The sequence below is a fragment of the Pipra filicauda genome, unplaced genomic scaffold, assembly GCF_003945595.2.
Source record: "Pipra filicauda isolate LSUMZ 115617 unplaced genomic scaffold, ASM394559v2 scaffold491_size440573_pilon, whole genome shotgun sequence".
NCBI classification, from domain to species: domain Eukaryota; kingdom Metazoa; phylum Chordata; class Aves; order Passeriformes; family Pipridae; genus Pipra; species Pipra filicauda.
The window spans coordinates 332,100-346,235 of NW_024104633.1; the positions used below are offsets into that span (position 1 = coordinate 332,100).

The 14,136-nt window shown below is 43.7% G+C and overlaps 1 protein-coding gene across 1 annotated transcript in view; it reads left to right on the top strand.

The window, feature by feature from the left end:
• The first annotated feature begins 11,364 nt into the window (after positions 1-11,364).
• CDH11 (cadherin 11) overlaps positions 11,365-14,136 on the top strand; it is an 85,909-nt gene continuing 83,137 nt past the window's right edge. Inside the window, exon 1 of the mRNA XM_027718337.2 lies at positions 11,365-11,580. The gene's annotated coding sequence lies outside the window, so the exon portion shown is untranslated. The remainder of the gene's footprint in view (positions 11,581-14,136) is intronic.

Below are 14,136 nucleotides of genomic sequence, written 5' to 3' on the forward strand. Positions count from 1 at the left end.
CAGAGCTCCTGCCAGTTGCTCACTGCCTTGCCTGTTCTGTGACACTCTTCCATGATGTTTCCTTTCACTGCCAACTTCCAGGTCCTTAAAACAGGTTCTTTTGGCAGCTGCAAATGCTCTTATCAGACCCTGCATTTGAAATTTATCCAACTCGCAGACAGTTGTAAAATCTTTCAAATTGAAAATCCTTGGATCTCCTGGGAAATTGCTGTTTAAGATCATGTTTAATCTCCTTTTAATATCCTCTCAGCAGTTTGATCCTGATCCTACAGTGATGTAAATTCAAAGTAACTCTCCTGAACTTAATGTAAAATCTAAGTAAGCCAATGGTGTTATTTTGGATTTATGGCATGAGAACAGAATCTGGCGTGGCATCCTCATGTGTTAGCTCATTGAAATAGCAAGTGTGACAGTTTCTGAATCGTGGACTCTTTCTGCTTCTTCCTTACTAGCCAAAAGGTTTGTTTGCTTTATTTGAGCTTGATCTGAAGACTCACGACATTAATAATTAATTAATTATGTTCTGTAACTTCTTTTCCTCCTTTATCTGCCTCTTCATTTTGCAATTCTCCTATAGAGCCTTTGTCAGTTAACTTTTCAACAGAACAGGTACTGACATGGTACAGGAACAGTATTAATTTAATTGCCTGAATCCCTACAATGAATGAAAAAACCCTCTCATTTCTCTGTGTGATCAGGAGCTTCAAACATTTGGGCATATTTTTTTTAATCTTGGTTTTGTTGGACTCTCGTGATCATCACTACTATTAATTTTAATATTACAATTAAAAGTCTAAAAGGTCCTTGTATCCAGTCTTTATATGTATAGGCATATGTAACTCTTGAGGACACAAGGGGATTATTTAAAAATATTGTTATTAAATTCTCTGTTTCTGATATTCGTGAAACAAAGTCTTCAAATACCATAATCTACCACAAGCAAACTAAAATTTCAAAACAATGCCAAGCTGCATTATCAATCCAAACCAAGAAAACATCTAGACCTATAATAGAGTACCTTGTACTTTATTATGTAGGGTACCATAAAAAAGATGGAATCACAGAATGATTTGGGTTGTAAGGGACTGGAAGGGACCTTAGAGATCATCCTGTTCAAACACTCTGCCATGGGCAGGGACACATCCCACTAGCCCAGCCTGCTCCAAGCCCCGTCCAACCTGACCTTGGACACTTCCAGGGATCCAGGGGCAGCCACAGCTTCTCTGGGCAACCTGGGCCAGGGCCCCCCCCCACAGTCACAGGGAACTATTCCTTCCCCATATCCCATCCAACCCTGCCCTCTGTCCGTGGGAAGCCATTCCCCCTGTCCTGTCACTCCAGCCCTTGTCAATAGTCTCTCTCCATCTTTCTTGCAGGCCCCTTCAGGCCCTGCAAGGCCACAGTCAGGTCCCCCCAAAGCTTCTCTTCTCCAGACTGAACAATCCCAACCCTCCCAGCCTTTCCTCCCAGCAGAGCTGCTCCAGCCCTCTGCTCATCTTGGTGCCTCCCCTGGACTCTCTGCAGCAGCTCCATGTCCTTGCTGTGCTGTTCCCCAGGGCTGGAGCAGCTCTGCAGGGGGGTCTCACCTGAGGGGCAGAGGGGCAGAATCCCCCCTCCTGCTGCCCACACTGGGGGATCTGCCAGATCCATGACTGTATTTGCAGAGATCTAGGTGAGACTCCATTGAAATAACTGACTTTTACAATCTGAGGAAATGATGAGCTGGCTCACTGTAACATGCTGTGGGTGTGCTCTTGGAATTGAGATCAGTACTTTGGTCCGTTCAGGTCAAGTCTCAGTGCCTGGTGTGGAAAACAGAGCAGCAAGAGGTGGAAGGGAGTATCCACTTTACTCTGAAATCCTGTAGAAGGCAACCCCTTTCCAAGAAGATGCTTAGAAAAGCTAAGGAGAGTCAGAGTAATAAATACATCCCTTAAAGCAGAAAGCAACTACAGAGAACCTCTCAGAGGTTACTACACAGGAGAGCATTGCAGGTACTGCTTTCCATGGAAATGAGTTCATCTAGATGCTAAACAGTTTAGTGAGGGCTCCTTGCACATTCCTACACTACAGCAGTGGAAAATGGAGAAAGATGAGGCTTTCTCTGAGTAGGTCTTATGGAAATGAAAGCATTTTCCATGGATTAAGGGCTCTGCAGATCCAGAACATATGTAATTTTCTTCAATGCTCCCAGGAAAGAGCCATTCAGCTGTGTTAAATTGTATGAAATGCCTCTGTGAAGCACTGCTTTGTGTTGTATAACCTGAGCAGAGGCTGAGGAGGCCTAGTCCACGTGGAAAACCGCATTCCATTATTTTTTAAATATGTACGTTTTCTTCCTTTGTTGATTGAATTAAGGGGAATAGTGCAATTGGATTTGCAGATGGAATATGTTTTCCTCTCAGTTGTATCTGACAGTGTGGCAGCACAATTTGAGCATGTTTTTCATGATATTTTAGAACCCGCAATATTTCACTCGGAAAAAACCTGACGTGGTTTGATGCATTAAGCATCTGTGGTAATCTACCCCTTGATTTTGAGAAATTGAGGGCAAACAGTAACACATCTCCTCTGTGGAATCGACACAAGATTTGTGGGGGGTTTTTGTCTCAAAAACTAAAAGACATCACCAAATATAAGAACAAATAACCAAAAGTATCAAATGACCAAGGAACAGAAATTAATTTTGAAAAGCTGTATTTCTCACCAGTGTCATATAATACAGTGGAGACAGAAATTGTATTTTTTAAAAAAGGAAATATAAAAAATTAAACAGGCATCCAAAATATAAGTCAAAATAAGAATTGTTTACATTAGTTTCCATGATTGTTGCTGTGACATTATGCTTGTAACAGTGGTGGTGTTTTTAGCTTGTTAGATTATTTAACTAGAAGCAAATTAAAGATAAATATACACCTGATCTTCCTGAGGTAAAGCCTATCATTTTCAGGCATCACTTCTCTGAGTGGGATTTATAACCCTCGACCTGTTTGTATGTCAATACCAAAAATTCTCATATACAGAGAAAAATATCATCAGACTCTTTAAATAATTATCTCAACTAAACCAAAATGATACCATATTATACATAGGATTTAAAAAAAATTGTACATAGTGATCACTGACATTTTAAACCCTGTGGCAGATTTATAGTAAAGAGGTGCCATTTCATTTTTTTCAACAAGTTTAATAACTGAGATTGTTTTCGTGCTTTGTGATTGATTATTGTGTGAATCATCTAATGTTTTTTGTTGTGACTCATCTGACAAACTCTAAAGTCTATTATATTTTTATCTTCTGATAAAAGCTAAGGAATTATAATCTTGTGGACTTTAAATAGTGAACATATTTCTTTTCATAACTTTTTTACTTCAGCTCATTAGAGTCACTTAGTGTTTTTTTCAGTAGCTGATAGATGTGAATGCAGCAATATAATATCACTTGATTCAGTGTTATGTAATTTATGCCTAAAGATGTATAATTTGATCATTATTTTGCTAGTCTATCTACAACAGCTCACTTTATAACTGGTTAGCAAACTTGTGGAATCATGATAGTGGTCGATGTCCTGGATGTGTGTGACACGGCTCTTCACATCCTGATGTAAAAATGCCTTTGATTACGGCCTTCCATGGATAGATAAGTAGCTACCAACTCCTAGTACCTGGAATAGCACAGGGACATACACTAAAATCACAAATAACAATCTGAAATACTTGAGGCACATGCTGGGCAAGATTGACTATCTCAAGCTGTGGGCATTAAATGAAGAAAGATCTTTGTGCTAGATAAGCATGACTGCCTGGTGTTCACCAGCACAGGAGGGTTAGCAGCTGAGATTACAGGAACATCATTCTCCTTTAAATCTTCTTGGGCACAGTCAGGGCTATTCACAGACTGATGGGAGATGTACCCAATATACACGTCAAGAATATTCCTGCAGAAGTAGAGTTTAACAAATCAAATGTTATTTCTTTAAACAAAACATGGGAAAATGGAATAAAAAATGAAAAATTGTTAAGACAATGCAGTATTTCTTAGATTTGGAAGTATAAACATTAATTGTACAGCACATCCTGCACAAAATAACTGACATTCAGAAATGGAATTAAAGACATAATTATTACCAGCTCTTTAGCTCTGCTATATCTTACTGTCAAATAATGTGTACAAGCTGTGCATGATCTTTAGTAAGATGCTGTGATTCTTTTTGATCTTGTTTTCTAATCAAATAAATTAATAAGCTATCAGTTGAATACATTAGAGGAATATATTTGGAAGTGCCATCCTGCTTAGTAGCCTATGCAGACAGTGCTCTACACAGTCAGACCACAGAATCACAGAATATCCTCAGCTGGAAGGGACCCACAAGGATCATCCAGTCCAATCCCTGGCCCTGCACAGGCCCAGCCCCAAAGGATCATCCAAACCCTCCTGGAGCTCTGGCAGCCTTGGGGCTGTGCCCACTGCCCTGGGGAGCCTGGGCAGTGCCCAACCAGCCTCTGGGGGAAGAACCTTTGGCTGAGATCCAACGTGAGCCTGCCCTGACACAGCTCCAGCCATTCCCTGGCTGCTGTCCCTGGTCCCCCCAGAGCAGAGCTCAGTCCCTGCCCCTCCTCTGCCCCTGCCCAGGAATTGGAACTGCAGTGAGCTCTCCCCTCAGTCTCCTCTGCTCCAGCTGAACACACCAAGTGCCCTCAGTGTCCTCCCACGCCTTCAAATCAAGGCCCTTCCCCATGTCCGTGTCCCTCCTTTGGACACTCTCCAATGGCTCAATCCCTTCCCTCCATTGTGACCCCCCAAACTGCCCCAATGTTGAGGTGAGGCCACTCCAGGGCAGAGCAGAGTGGGACAATCCCCTCCCTGGCCACAGACCCAGACCCCCGGGGCCCTCTCCGTGGTGCTGCTCTCCAGCCCCTCACTCCCACTGTGCCCATTGCTGCATGTCCATACACATGTATACAAACATGCATTTCCTTCTTTTAATGCACAGCGGCAGAAATAAATGAGCCTCAAGTTCCAAACTAAATAATACCTTGTCTAGATGAGAAATTTAATTTTCTGATCTGCATTTCTAAAAAACCCATTAGTAAAAGACATTGATACATTATAAAGTTTATGAGGTCTCTCTAACTCACCCATTTAGGCCTTTTTTTTTTCCCTGAATCCTTCATGCTGTAATTTTTGGATACTAGGTTGAAGCTATAAATAGAGAAGTCTATAGTTGTGAATCTACATTGGTCAGCAGACCCTACATATACAGTATTTTTCAATCAATGTCCTTATGAATAATGTTCTCTGTGATAATCTACTTCAGTGTTCTAAAAACCTCTCAGCTGGGGCTTGATCCTTGATTGGGCCAAGTGTGTAACTTGAGGCAACTAAAAGTCTGTCTCAGTGCTTCTGGAGAATTTCCAGGCTTGAGAGAACCCTTCAGGACATAAAATCTGCCTAGTCCAGTCCTACCTGGTCTTCAGTGCATCACAGTTGAGCTGTTGAAATGGGATAATGACCAGAATGCTGCTGCATTACAACAGTTTTTAAAACTGAATAAAATAGACGCAAAATATTCTGAGAACTGTAGAAGGGTAGGATGGTCTCAAAGCTCAGTGACAGAAATGCCTGAATGTTCATACTCAATACATGCCAAACCTCCTCAGATTTTATAACACAAGGTGATGAGGGAAGCTCCCTCATCAAAGTCTGAATGAAACTAACTTTAAAAGATCTCTGAAAACTGGAGAAAAATAAGCTTCTCTTCTACTGTAGCCTAAATGAAACCGGACTACATTCAGCTGTGTTTTATGGGTAGGAAGGTGTTTGTTCTGTGGCCTGAGTCTGGACGCCTGGGTTTGACTGAAGATGAGGATTTTCATCTTCATCATGAAATCGAGGTAAAATATGAAATGTCCTCATGGCCAGGGTCCCTCAGCAGGTGAATGAGAAGAGCTTTGTTACACTCTGGGATAGGAATGAGACCTTTTTTTTGTAGTGAACAGGAAAAAGACATAACCAAGCCAAAAATATGTGTTCCTCCTTGATACATCAGGCATATCAGCCCTGAACTTGAAAGTACCATCCTGGAGACCACCTGGAAGAGGTGATTCAAGCTGATGATTTAACAGTGTAGTTACTCTCCTTACAAAAACTCCATATGCACATCTGAAACTTAAAACCCAACCCCCAAGAATAGCCACCCCAAACCCCTGTTTATGATTGTAGTATTTCCACAGTTCAGTTTGGTTTTTGCTGTAAATCCTCTTCCCACTTCAAAATTTCCTTTTCTCTCCAGGTTTCAATGTATAACTCCAGGAAAATTTTTGCATTGATACCTTTGTGGAGATAGCTTCTGTATCAATTGTTTTTTGTATATTTTTTTTACCTTTGTGGTTTTGCCTTTGTCTTAACCTTTCTCAAGTAAACACAGGTTGTTATGTTCTTGTATTTCTACAAGGAAGACATTTGTTATTTGAAAAAATGGTTTAGATACCAGCTGCTTTGAGCTGTTCATTCTTTATTGTGCAAAAGCCTTACTTCCTTGCCACAAGATAAACATTTTTGTTAGTTATACTCTTCTGACACACTTGTTTCCTCACTGTGCTGGCATTGTGGCTTTAATTAGTTTTCTTACTTTTTTTTTTAAGTCATTAAGAAAAACGTTTTTACTCTCCTTCAATCCTGCTCACCCTTCATATTTTTACACAGGAATCAAATTTTGCTTTGATTCATCAGCAAAATGACACTGGAATTGAAGGGTGTTTTGGACAAAAAACTTTGTTCTGACTATGTGGAATATCCTTTTACCACAAATCTCTGCTTTTCTTTCACTCTTTGTTTCTTCCTGAACTCCTAGCTCCTGCAGACAGCAATATGCTATTCATGTGCCTTTTAAATCTCTAATGTTTTCCAGGTGAGAAGAAAAGTGCAGGAAATTGCAGGTCTGCAGTATCTGAGAGGGAAGGTGTCTGTTGGAAGCCACGTGTGAAAAGGGCTGGTGGGGCCTGCAGAAAACACAGTCAAAAGATGGAAAGGAGTTTCTTCTTTCATACTTATTGTGCAGATGTTCCCAAGCTACTGAGTAAATGGGATATTGATAAATTCTTTTGAATTCCTAAAGATTTTTTTGAGTTCAGTTTCTGAAGTTCTCAGGTCAAGGTTTTTCATGCACCTTGCAACAAAAGTCCAGCTTCAACTTGTAATATACTTTCTTATCCTTATTTCATGAACTCAGCTGCAATGTTTCCTAGAAAAAATGATTCAATTAAGTGCATGTACCCCTTCAGATGCTTAGAAAACAAATCAGCCAGCTGATTTTCAAATGACAAATGAATTAACTTACTCAGCAATGAGCAGAATTTTTAAAACCTTCAGATTCTGTTAAGCCCACAGTAGAAAACAAACTTTTTTTTAGGTTCCACAGATTTGTTATCACAGATGTTCTTAGCCTAAATATATGGGTATGCAAAAACAAATACAAAATATGTATAAACTTCCTTTATTTATGTCTGACACTGATTTCATTCTGAGTCCAGGTTTCAAGCAGCTGTAAATGCTAGATCCAGAGCTCAATGTCCTCCCCTGCTGCTCTTCATGGCAACAGAATAATGAGGGCCTGGTTTTTTGGTCTGCACCTAACACTGTGTGGAGAGATCTGGCAACTGTATTTAGAAAGATTTCCCACTAGTGAATCTGACACTGTTCCCATTGAATTTACATCAGCTTCAACCATTCATAAAGTTATCACCAGCTCAAAGCTTCAGAGGGGAAGAGTCACCAACCAGTAGACAAAGGCAGAAATTTGCTGTAGCTTTTCCTCTTTTCCTTGTCTTTATGTGTGGTGGGAATAGCCAGGTGTGATGTGGGCAAGCTGTGCAAATGTCCCTCTGTTGTGCTGTGAACCCCCTGAGCACTGGCTGAGTCAGTGGAGCAGTTCTGCAGCCACCCCAGGGGACCCTTCTCCCTGCTTACATCTCTTCTACGTGACCCACTGCCATTTCCTGTGCCAGGACTGTGCAAAAGCTCTCCTGAAATAATGGAGGATGGTTTGGAACTGCTGGAATGTGAACTGCAATGGCTAAAGGGAACGTAACAAATGTCGCCATTTATCAGCATCACACCCTGGGGTTGGTTTGACCACTTCTTTTTTCCTATACCTAACATAAAAAAATAGGTCTTGTCTCATCTCATCCGACTTGCAGATGGTTGTAGCAGATTTCTACTGTGAGCAAGTTATCTTTGGGATATAGAGAGGCATTTCCAGCTAGTGGCCTGTCCCATTTAGAGTGACGTTTTTATTGACATTAAATAAAGTTTTACCAGAATCAGCCTGTTAGATAATCAATTTTAAAATGGCTTAAGGTAGGTGAAATTAATTCTATGGTGGTTATTAAGATAATCAGACTTGAGACTTAGCCAGAGGTGCAAACACATAGATTCCAACAGTTTTGCTTCAATTTTGTTTTTAGATAAGGACCATCTATCTGTAGATTCTATGGGAAGATGAACAAATGAGAGAAAAAGAAGAATAGAATCTGATTAGTTTACACAGAGATTTCAATGCAGAAGGAAGGGAGGAAAGAAGACACTCACCAGATCAGATGTTACTGCACCCATTTGTTAATGTGCGTCCTTGAATGGAATTAATGAAACCTTTCATTATAGATCAATATGCTCTTTGACCAGAGAATATTATGGGTACCTATTGTATATGCTTAATTAGATTGAAATTACTTTCACATTTCCTTTATATTCAAAAAAATCTGATCTCAGCAGTTTAAAAAAGGGAATTACAAAAGTCATGATCTCCACTGTGCTGCTAAAGTCAGCAAGAGAAGGAAAAAAAGGAACAAATCCTCAGCCACTGCCCAGCTCTGGGTCTCAGCTCGGTGGCAGTTTTGGCAGAGCTGCACTAGTAGTCACTACAGTGTATCCAGGACAAAGACAAATGGTAAATCTTTTACCATTGTCACAGGAGATTGGCAGGTGTCCATTAAGGGCAATAGGTCTGGGTCTATGTGAACTATTTTGAGGCATATTTGCCTTTCTTATTTTCTGCCAAAACCTGATTGCTTGACGAAAGTGTTCCAAATTAACATGCATCACTCTCCTTCCTCATCTTTGTTTCCCCAAAAATCATTTTCAAGTGATCCTTTGCATGTTTGATTTTTTGACAGCCTTTATCATTCCTTGAATTCCCTATCAAAAACCACGCCTTAGCACCACAGCCCTATTCTTATGAAAATACAACCCCTAGTACTTCAATACCAATCAGTTAGTTGTCTTGTTGCCTCGTGCTTGCAGCTCAGCCCCCAGCGTGTTTCTGGGTTTGTTCTCCTGTCCGTCTCACAGCTGCTCCCCTGGTTCGTCACCAGCACCATGTTCAGTCCCCTGGGTGCCCAGGTGTGGCCCTGGGTGCTGTGTCTGTGCTCAGGCAGCCTCAAACCCTCCCTCCTGGCACACACAGGGCTGGCCCTGCTGTGCTTCTGAACTGAAATGGGAACTCTCAACAGCTCTCTGAAGCCATTTTTATCCTCAGTTCTCCAAGCCCCAGCTCTGCAGCCAGGAGGCTCCTGCTCTTTCCCTGGGGCTGACATAGGGCAGGATCGGGGTTGTTTAGCCTGGAGAAAAGGAGGCTCAGGGGCAGCAAATCGTTCTTTACAGTTACCTGGAAGGAAGTCGTAGCCAGGACAGGGTCAGTGTCTTCTCCCAAGTAACAAGTGACAGGACAAAGGAAAATGGCCTCAGGTTGCACCAGGGGAGGTTTACACTGGATATGTGGGAAAATTTCTTCACTTAAAGGATTGTCAAGGGCTTGTCCAGGGAAGTGGTGACTCAATCACTTAAAGACATGTGGATGTGGCACTTGGAGACATGGGCTAGTGGTGGATTTGGCAGTGCCGGAGAAATGGTAGGACTCGATGATCTTAGAGGACTTTTTCAACCTAAACAATTCCATGGCTTGCTGCTCCATTGTGTTATGCTCAGTGTCCCTCAGCCTCCTTAGGATGCATTGTTTATCAGCTTTCTTCCTTTCAAAGTCTTTGTTTGTACAGTGACAGCTTTTGTGCCAATTTTTTCCTTTGCCTGGAGTTATTGGCAGAGCTAATTAAGCACAGAATATAAAAGCCTCGTTCTCTGGGGCTGAGTGGTGTGGTCAGAGCAGTGTGAGTGCAGCCTGGGGGGCTGGGTTTGCCCGGGGATGGGCAGATTATCTTCACAAAGTGGTACCAGGGTACCAACAGCGAATACAGTCCTTATTCTGGAGGGGCCACGTGTTCTATCCTTCCTTGCCCTGCTCTGTGCTGCTCCACAGCCGCACAGATGGCACTGGGTGCGCTCACAGCCCTCCGGGAGCACACAGGTCCTGGGCACTGTGGGGGAAGCTGATGGGTGAGAGGGGATTTGCAGGCTCACCTGTCTGTGCGGGATGGCAGGAGGGAGTGCGTGCTGCCTCTGGGTTTGAATGGGTGCATCAGCTCAGGGTGCTTCCCCCAGGGCTCACAGAGCTCAGCTCCACCTTGGAGTCGTGCCTGGGGGTTTCACTGTAGGTAAGAAAAACAGAAAGGGTAAGGGGGCAGCCCCTGGGTCAGGAAAGTGCTCCCCTCCGTCTCCAGCGGGAGGGCAGAGGCCTGACCTCACCTCTAGCTGTGAGCTGTAACAGATCGAGATTCATCCACAGTCAGAAATGCTCGGGGAACTTTGTCTTTTTGGGTTTTTTTCCCTTTTTTTTTCCCCCCTTCTTTTTTTATTCCTGGACAAATGTCTGATCCTGACAGGAAACACGACTGGATTCCGTATAAAATGCTTCTGCTGTCTGTCCAGCCCAGACTACTCTCTGGGTGCCATGAGGCGGGGGTAGCCCCCGCGCAGGTATTTCCACGGGGCTCTGCCGGGGGTCTCAGCCCACCTGCGGCGTCCCCGCCGCCCTGGGGTGGTCCTGGGCATCTGCAGAGAGGCGACGGGGCAGGGACAGGGCAGGGACAGCGCATCCCTCGCCGGCACAGGATGGGGGTCCCCGGCCCCCCGCAGCCGTGCCCGTGGGTGTCTGGGTGACTGAGAGGGGGCAGAACCGACCCCTGGGGAGGGGACACCCTGCCCCTGACTGGACATAGGGAGAGGGTGCCCTGGGCTCCTTCCACCCCTTACTTTGCCCCTTCAACCCCAACTTGTCCCCGCGGGCACCAGAGGAGCCCCAGGAGCGGGGCCCGGTGGGAGGGCAGGGCCGGGGGGCTGCGCTCCCCGTGGGCTGGGGGGAAGGGAGACGAAAATCGAGACGAAGCAACAGCCTCTAGCTTTTCCCTTCCTCTAATCTCGCTTCACTCCCCTTGCTCCCTCTCCCTCCCTCTCCCCTTTCCCCTCCCTCCCTCTTTCTAATTCCTGCCACTAGCTCGGAGCCTCATTCAGCCGCCGCTGCCGCTGGAGCGTAATAGGCTGAAGATGCCGCCGTGCCCGCTCCGCGGCGAGTTGTGAATGGGACCCGTTCCTCTCCCTGCTCCGAGGGGCCAAGGGACGCCGCCAGCCCCGCTGGACCCGCAGGCGAGCGGGGGGAGCCCGGGGGGAGCCGCGGCCGGACCGCTCTGGGTGAGTGGGGAGCACTGCGGGCGCGGGCAGAGGAGCCGGGAAGGGAAGGGAAAGGAGCGGGGGATGAGCGGCTCCGGCGGCTCGGCAAGGGAGGATGCGACGGGGGGATGCGAGCGGGGACACCCGAAACTTGCCAGCTGCGGAGCCAGGCAGGTGTGCGGGGAGCGGGATGCGGGGCCGCGCGGTGCGGGCTCTGCGGCGGCGGCCGCGAGTCCCCGAGGGCGCGATCATCTCTCCAAAGGGAGAAAGGAAACGCTGTGGCAGACGGCGGTTTTTATTTTTTTCCCCTCAGTTCTTGCCCGGGGGCGGGGAGGGGGAGGGCGAGCGTTTGGCCGATTTGAAATGTTCCTCCCGAGAAGCAGATGCCGAAAGCCCCGAACTGAAAATCTTTTACTTGCTCTGTAGCTCCCAGGCACGAAATGGATATGCAGAAATTAGGAGTGCATGAGATGAAGGATACTCTATCCAGAATTAAAAAGGGGAAGGTTTTGATTTACATCCTTCCTTTCCTTCTTTTTTTTTTTTTTAATGTATTTTTGCTGGCTTTCAAATGCATTACTATTCTCAAGGTACCAAAATGGTATCTGTCTCTAACACGGGCTAGTCCAACAAGCGTTATGTTCCTGGGTGATGCATGCATAAGCACATACCCAAGACAGGTAAAATAGATCAGGCTGTGGGTCCCCATAAATACCATTAACTTTTATTCTAAAAGTACTTCCTGTGAAGCCCTGTGGGAGCACATATATCAGTCTGACATCATGATACAAATGCCTTTACCTCCTGTAGAAGCCCCCTTTATTGTCTACTCTTTTAAATATTCATTTGGTGAGGAGAGTACCAGTATATGCTGGGAGACCTTCTTTGTACCATTGCTACAAAGGACAGAGTGGCTGTGTAACACAGTATTTACCTACCAAGATATCTGTGACAAAGAAACCTCTTTAGCAAATGAGGTCACTAATTCAGAAATTGGCCCTTTATAAGGAGAATGTTCATTTCTTTTTCATGTTCCAGTTACTAGGAACTCTCTGGGAAAGACTTTCTTCCTGTTGATTTGTGATACAATAAGATTTTCACAGACTCCATGCTCTCTATTAAGGAATTAAATGTTTTTAATTATTTAATAATGGAACTGTTGAATGGAAACTCTATCAAGGAAGCATGAACCCAGGCACTGTTGAATATCTATCCCTTTTCCCCCTCCCTTGCTTTTCCATCTGCTTCAATGTTTCCAAAGTCTGGGTGATTCTCCAGGTAAATACTTTGTTCTCTTTTTCTGCATTGGCTAAAGGATACCCATAAATAAATAGGCTTTCAGTGCAGAAGTTCTGCAATAATTAATCTGACATGTGCCTCAGCCAGGTCTGTCTGCTGAGATTTGGAGCACAAATCGATGCCTGTGCTCAGTCCTTTGGATGATTTTATAAGGAGACATATTACAAGTCTGTGGAAGTGGAATTGCAGATGTTTGCTCATGAGCAGTAGTTTCATGGCAGAGCAGCTCAGTTCGTGTCTGGGAGGTGGGCAGCAAGAACGGGGCAAATTGGGAGCAGAAGGTCTGGTTTGAGCTTCATACCTTAACACACAAGTCATTCTTTCAGCACATTTCTCAGTCTACTATGCTCTAGAAACAGAAGTTTCTCTCTGTACTTCAAAGGCAGTTCTCCTTCCTCTTGGAGGAGAACAAAATAAAGTTACAGAACTAAGAACAAGAGCTTCAATAAAATAATTAGCAATTCTTTTGGAAAATTTTGCCTAAGGAATGTCTTTCTTCTGCTGTTCTTGGGCCCTGGAATAGAATATTTAATTTTTCAATTTTTTTTTCCACCTCAGCCCTGCACTAGAGCATCAGAAAATGAGCATGGACAGAGAATGCTATTTATAGGCTTCTCTACATCAGCTTTAACTTTGCTACAATTGTAAGTGTTGCCTGTCCAAAAAAATCAGTAGGAACTAGATTACTTCATTACCAGAAACACTCCTGCAATAGGACATGTCAGGAGATAAGTCACTGCAATTTAGCAGCAGCAGTTTCAGAAGAAAATATGTATGGAAATGGTTGATTGAGAGATAGGACAGTTAAATTAATTTTTCTTTTGCATAACAATATGGGAAAACTACAAAGATTGGAATGATTTCGGTGATTTGTCAGATAAAATGCTTCAAAGTATACAATGTGATTTCAGCTTCAATTAATAAGCTATTCTGACGACATCTGACATATTTAATTTAGTGTAAGAAACATATGTGAAATTCAGAGTTACAGTAGACTAACATTTTTGTTTTCTGTAAATGCTGTAACCCAACAAAGCATAACTTGACAAACGAATGTTTTATTGCTGGAATTCCACAATAGAAGCTATTTCTAGCTCAGACATCATAGAAATTTAAAAGCAATTTCAAACTTAAAACCAGCGTCTCTTCTTTTTGGTGAACTCCTTAAACCAATCCTGAATCCATTTTGTGAGCTGGATGTTTAGTCAAATATCTTCAGTGTGTGAGGAACAGAGGTCTCATCTGGAATCAATTAATGTGGAACAGTTTAGCAACATT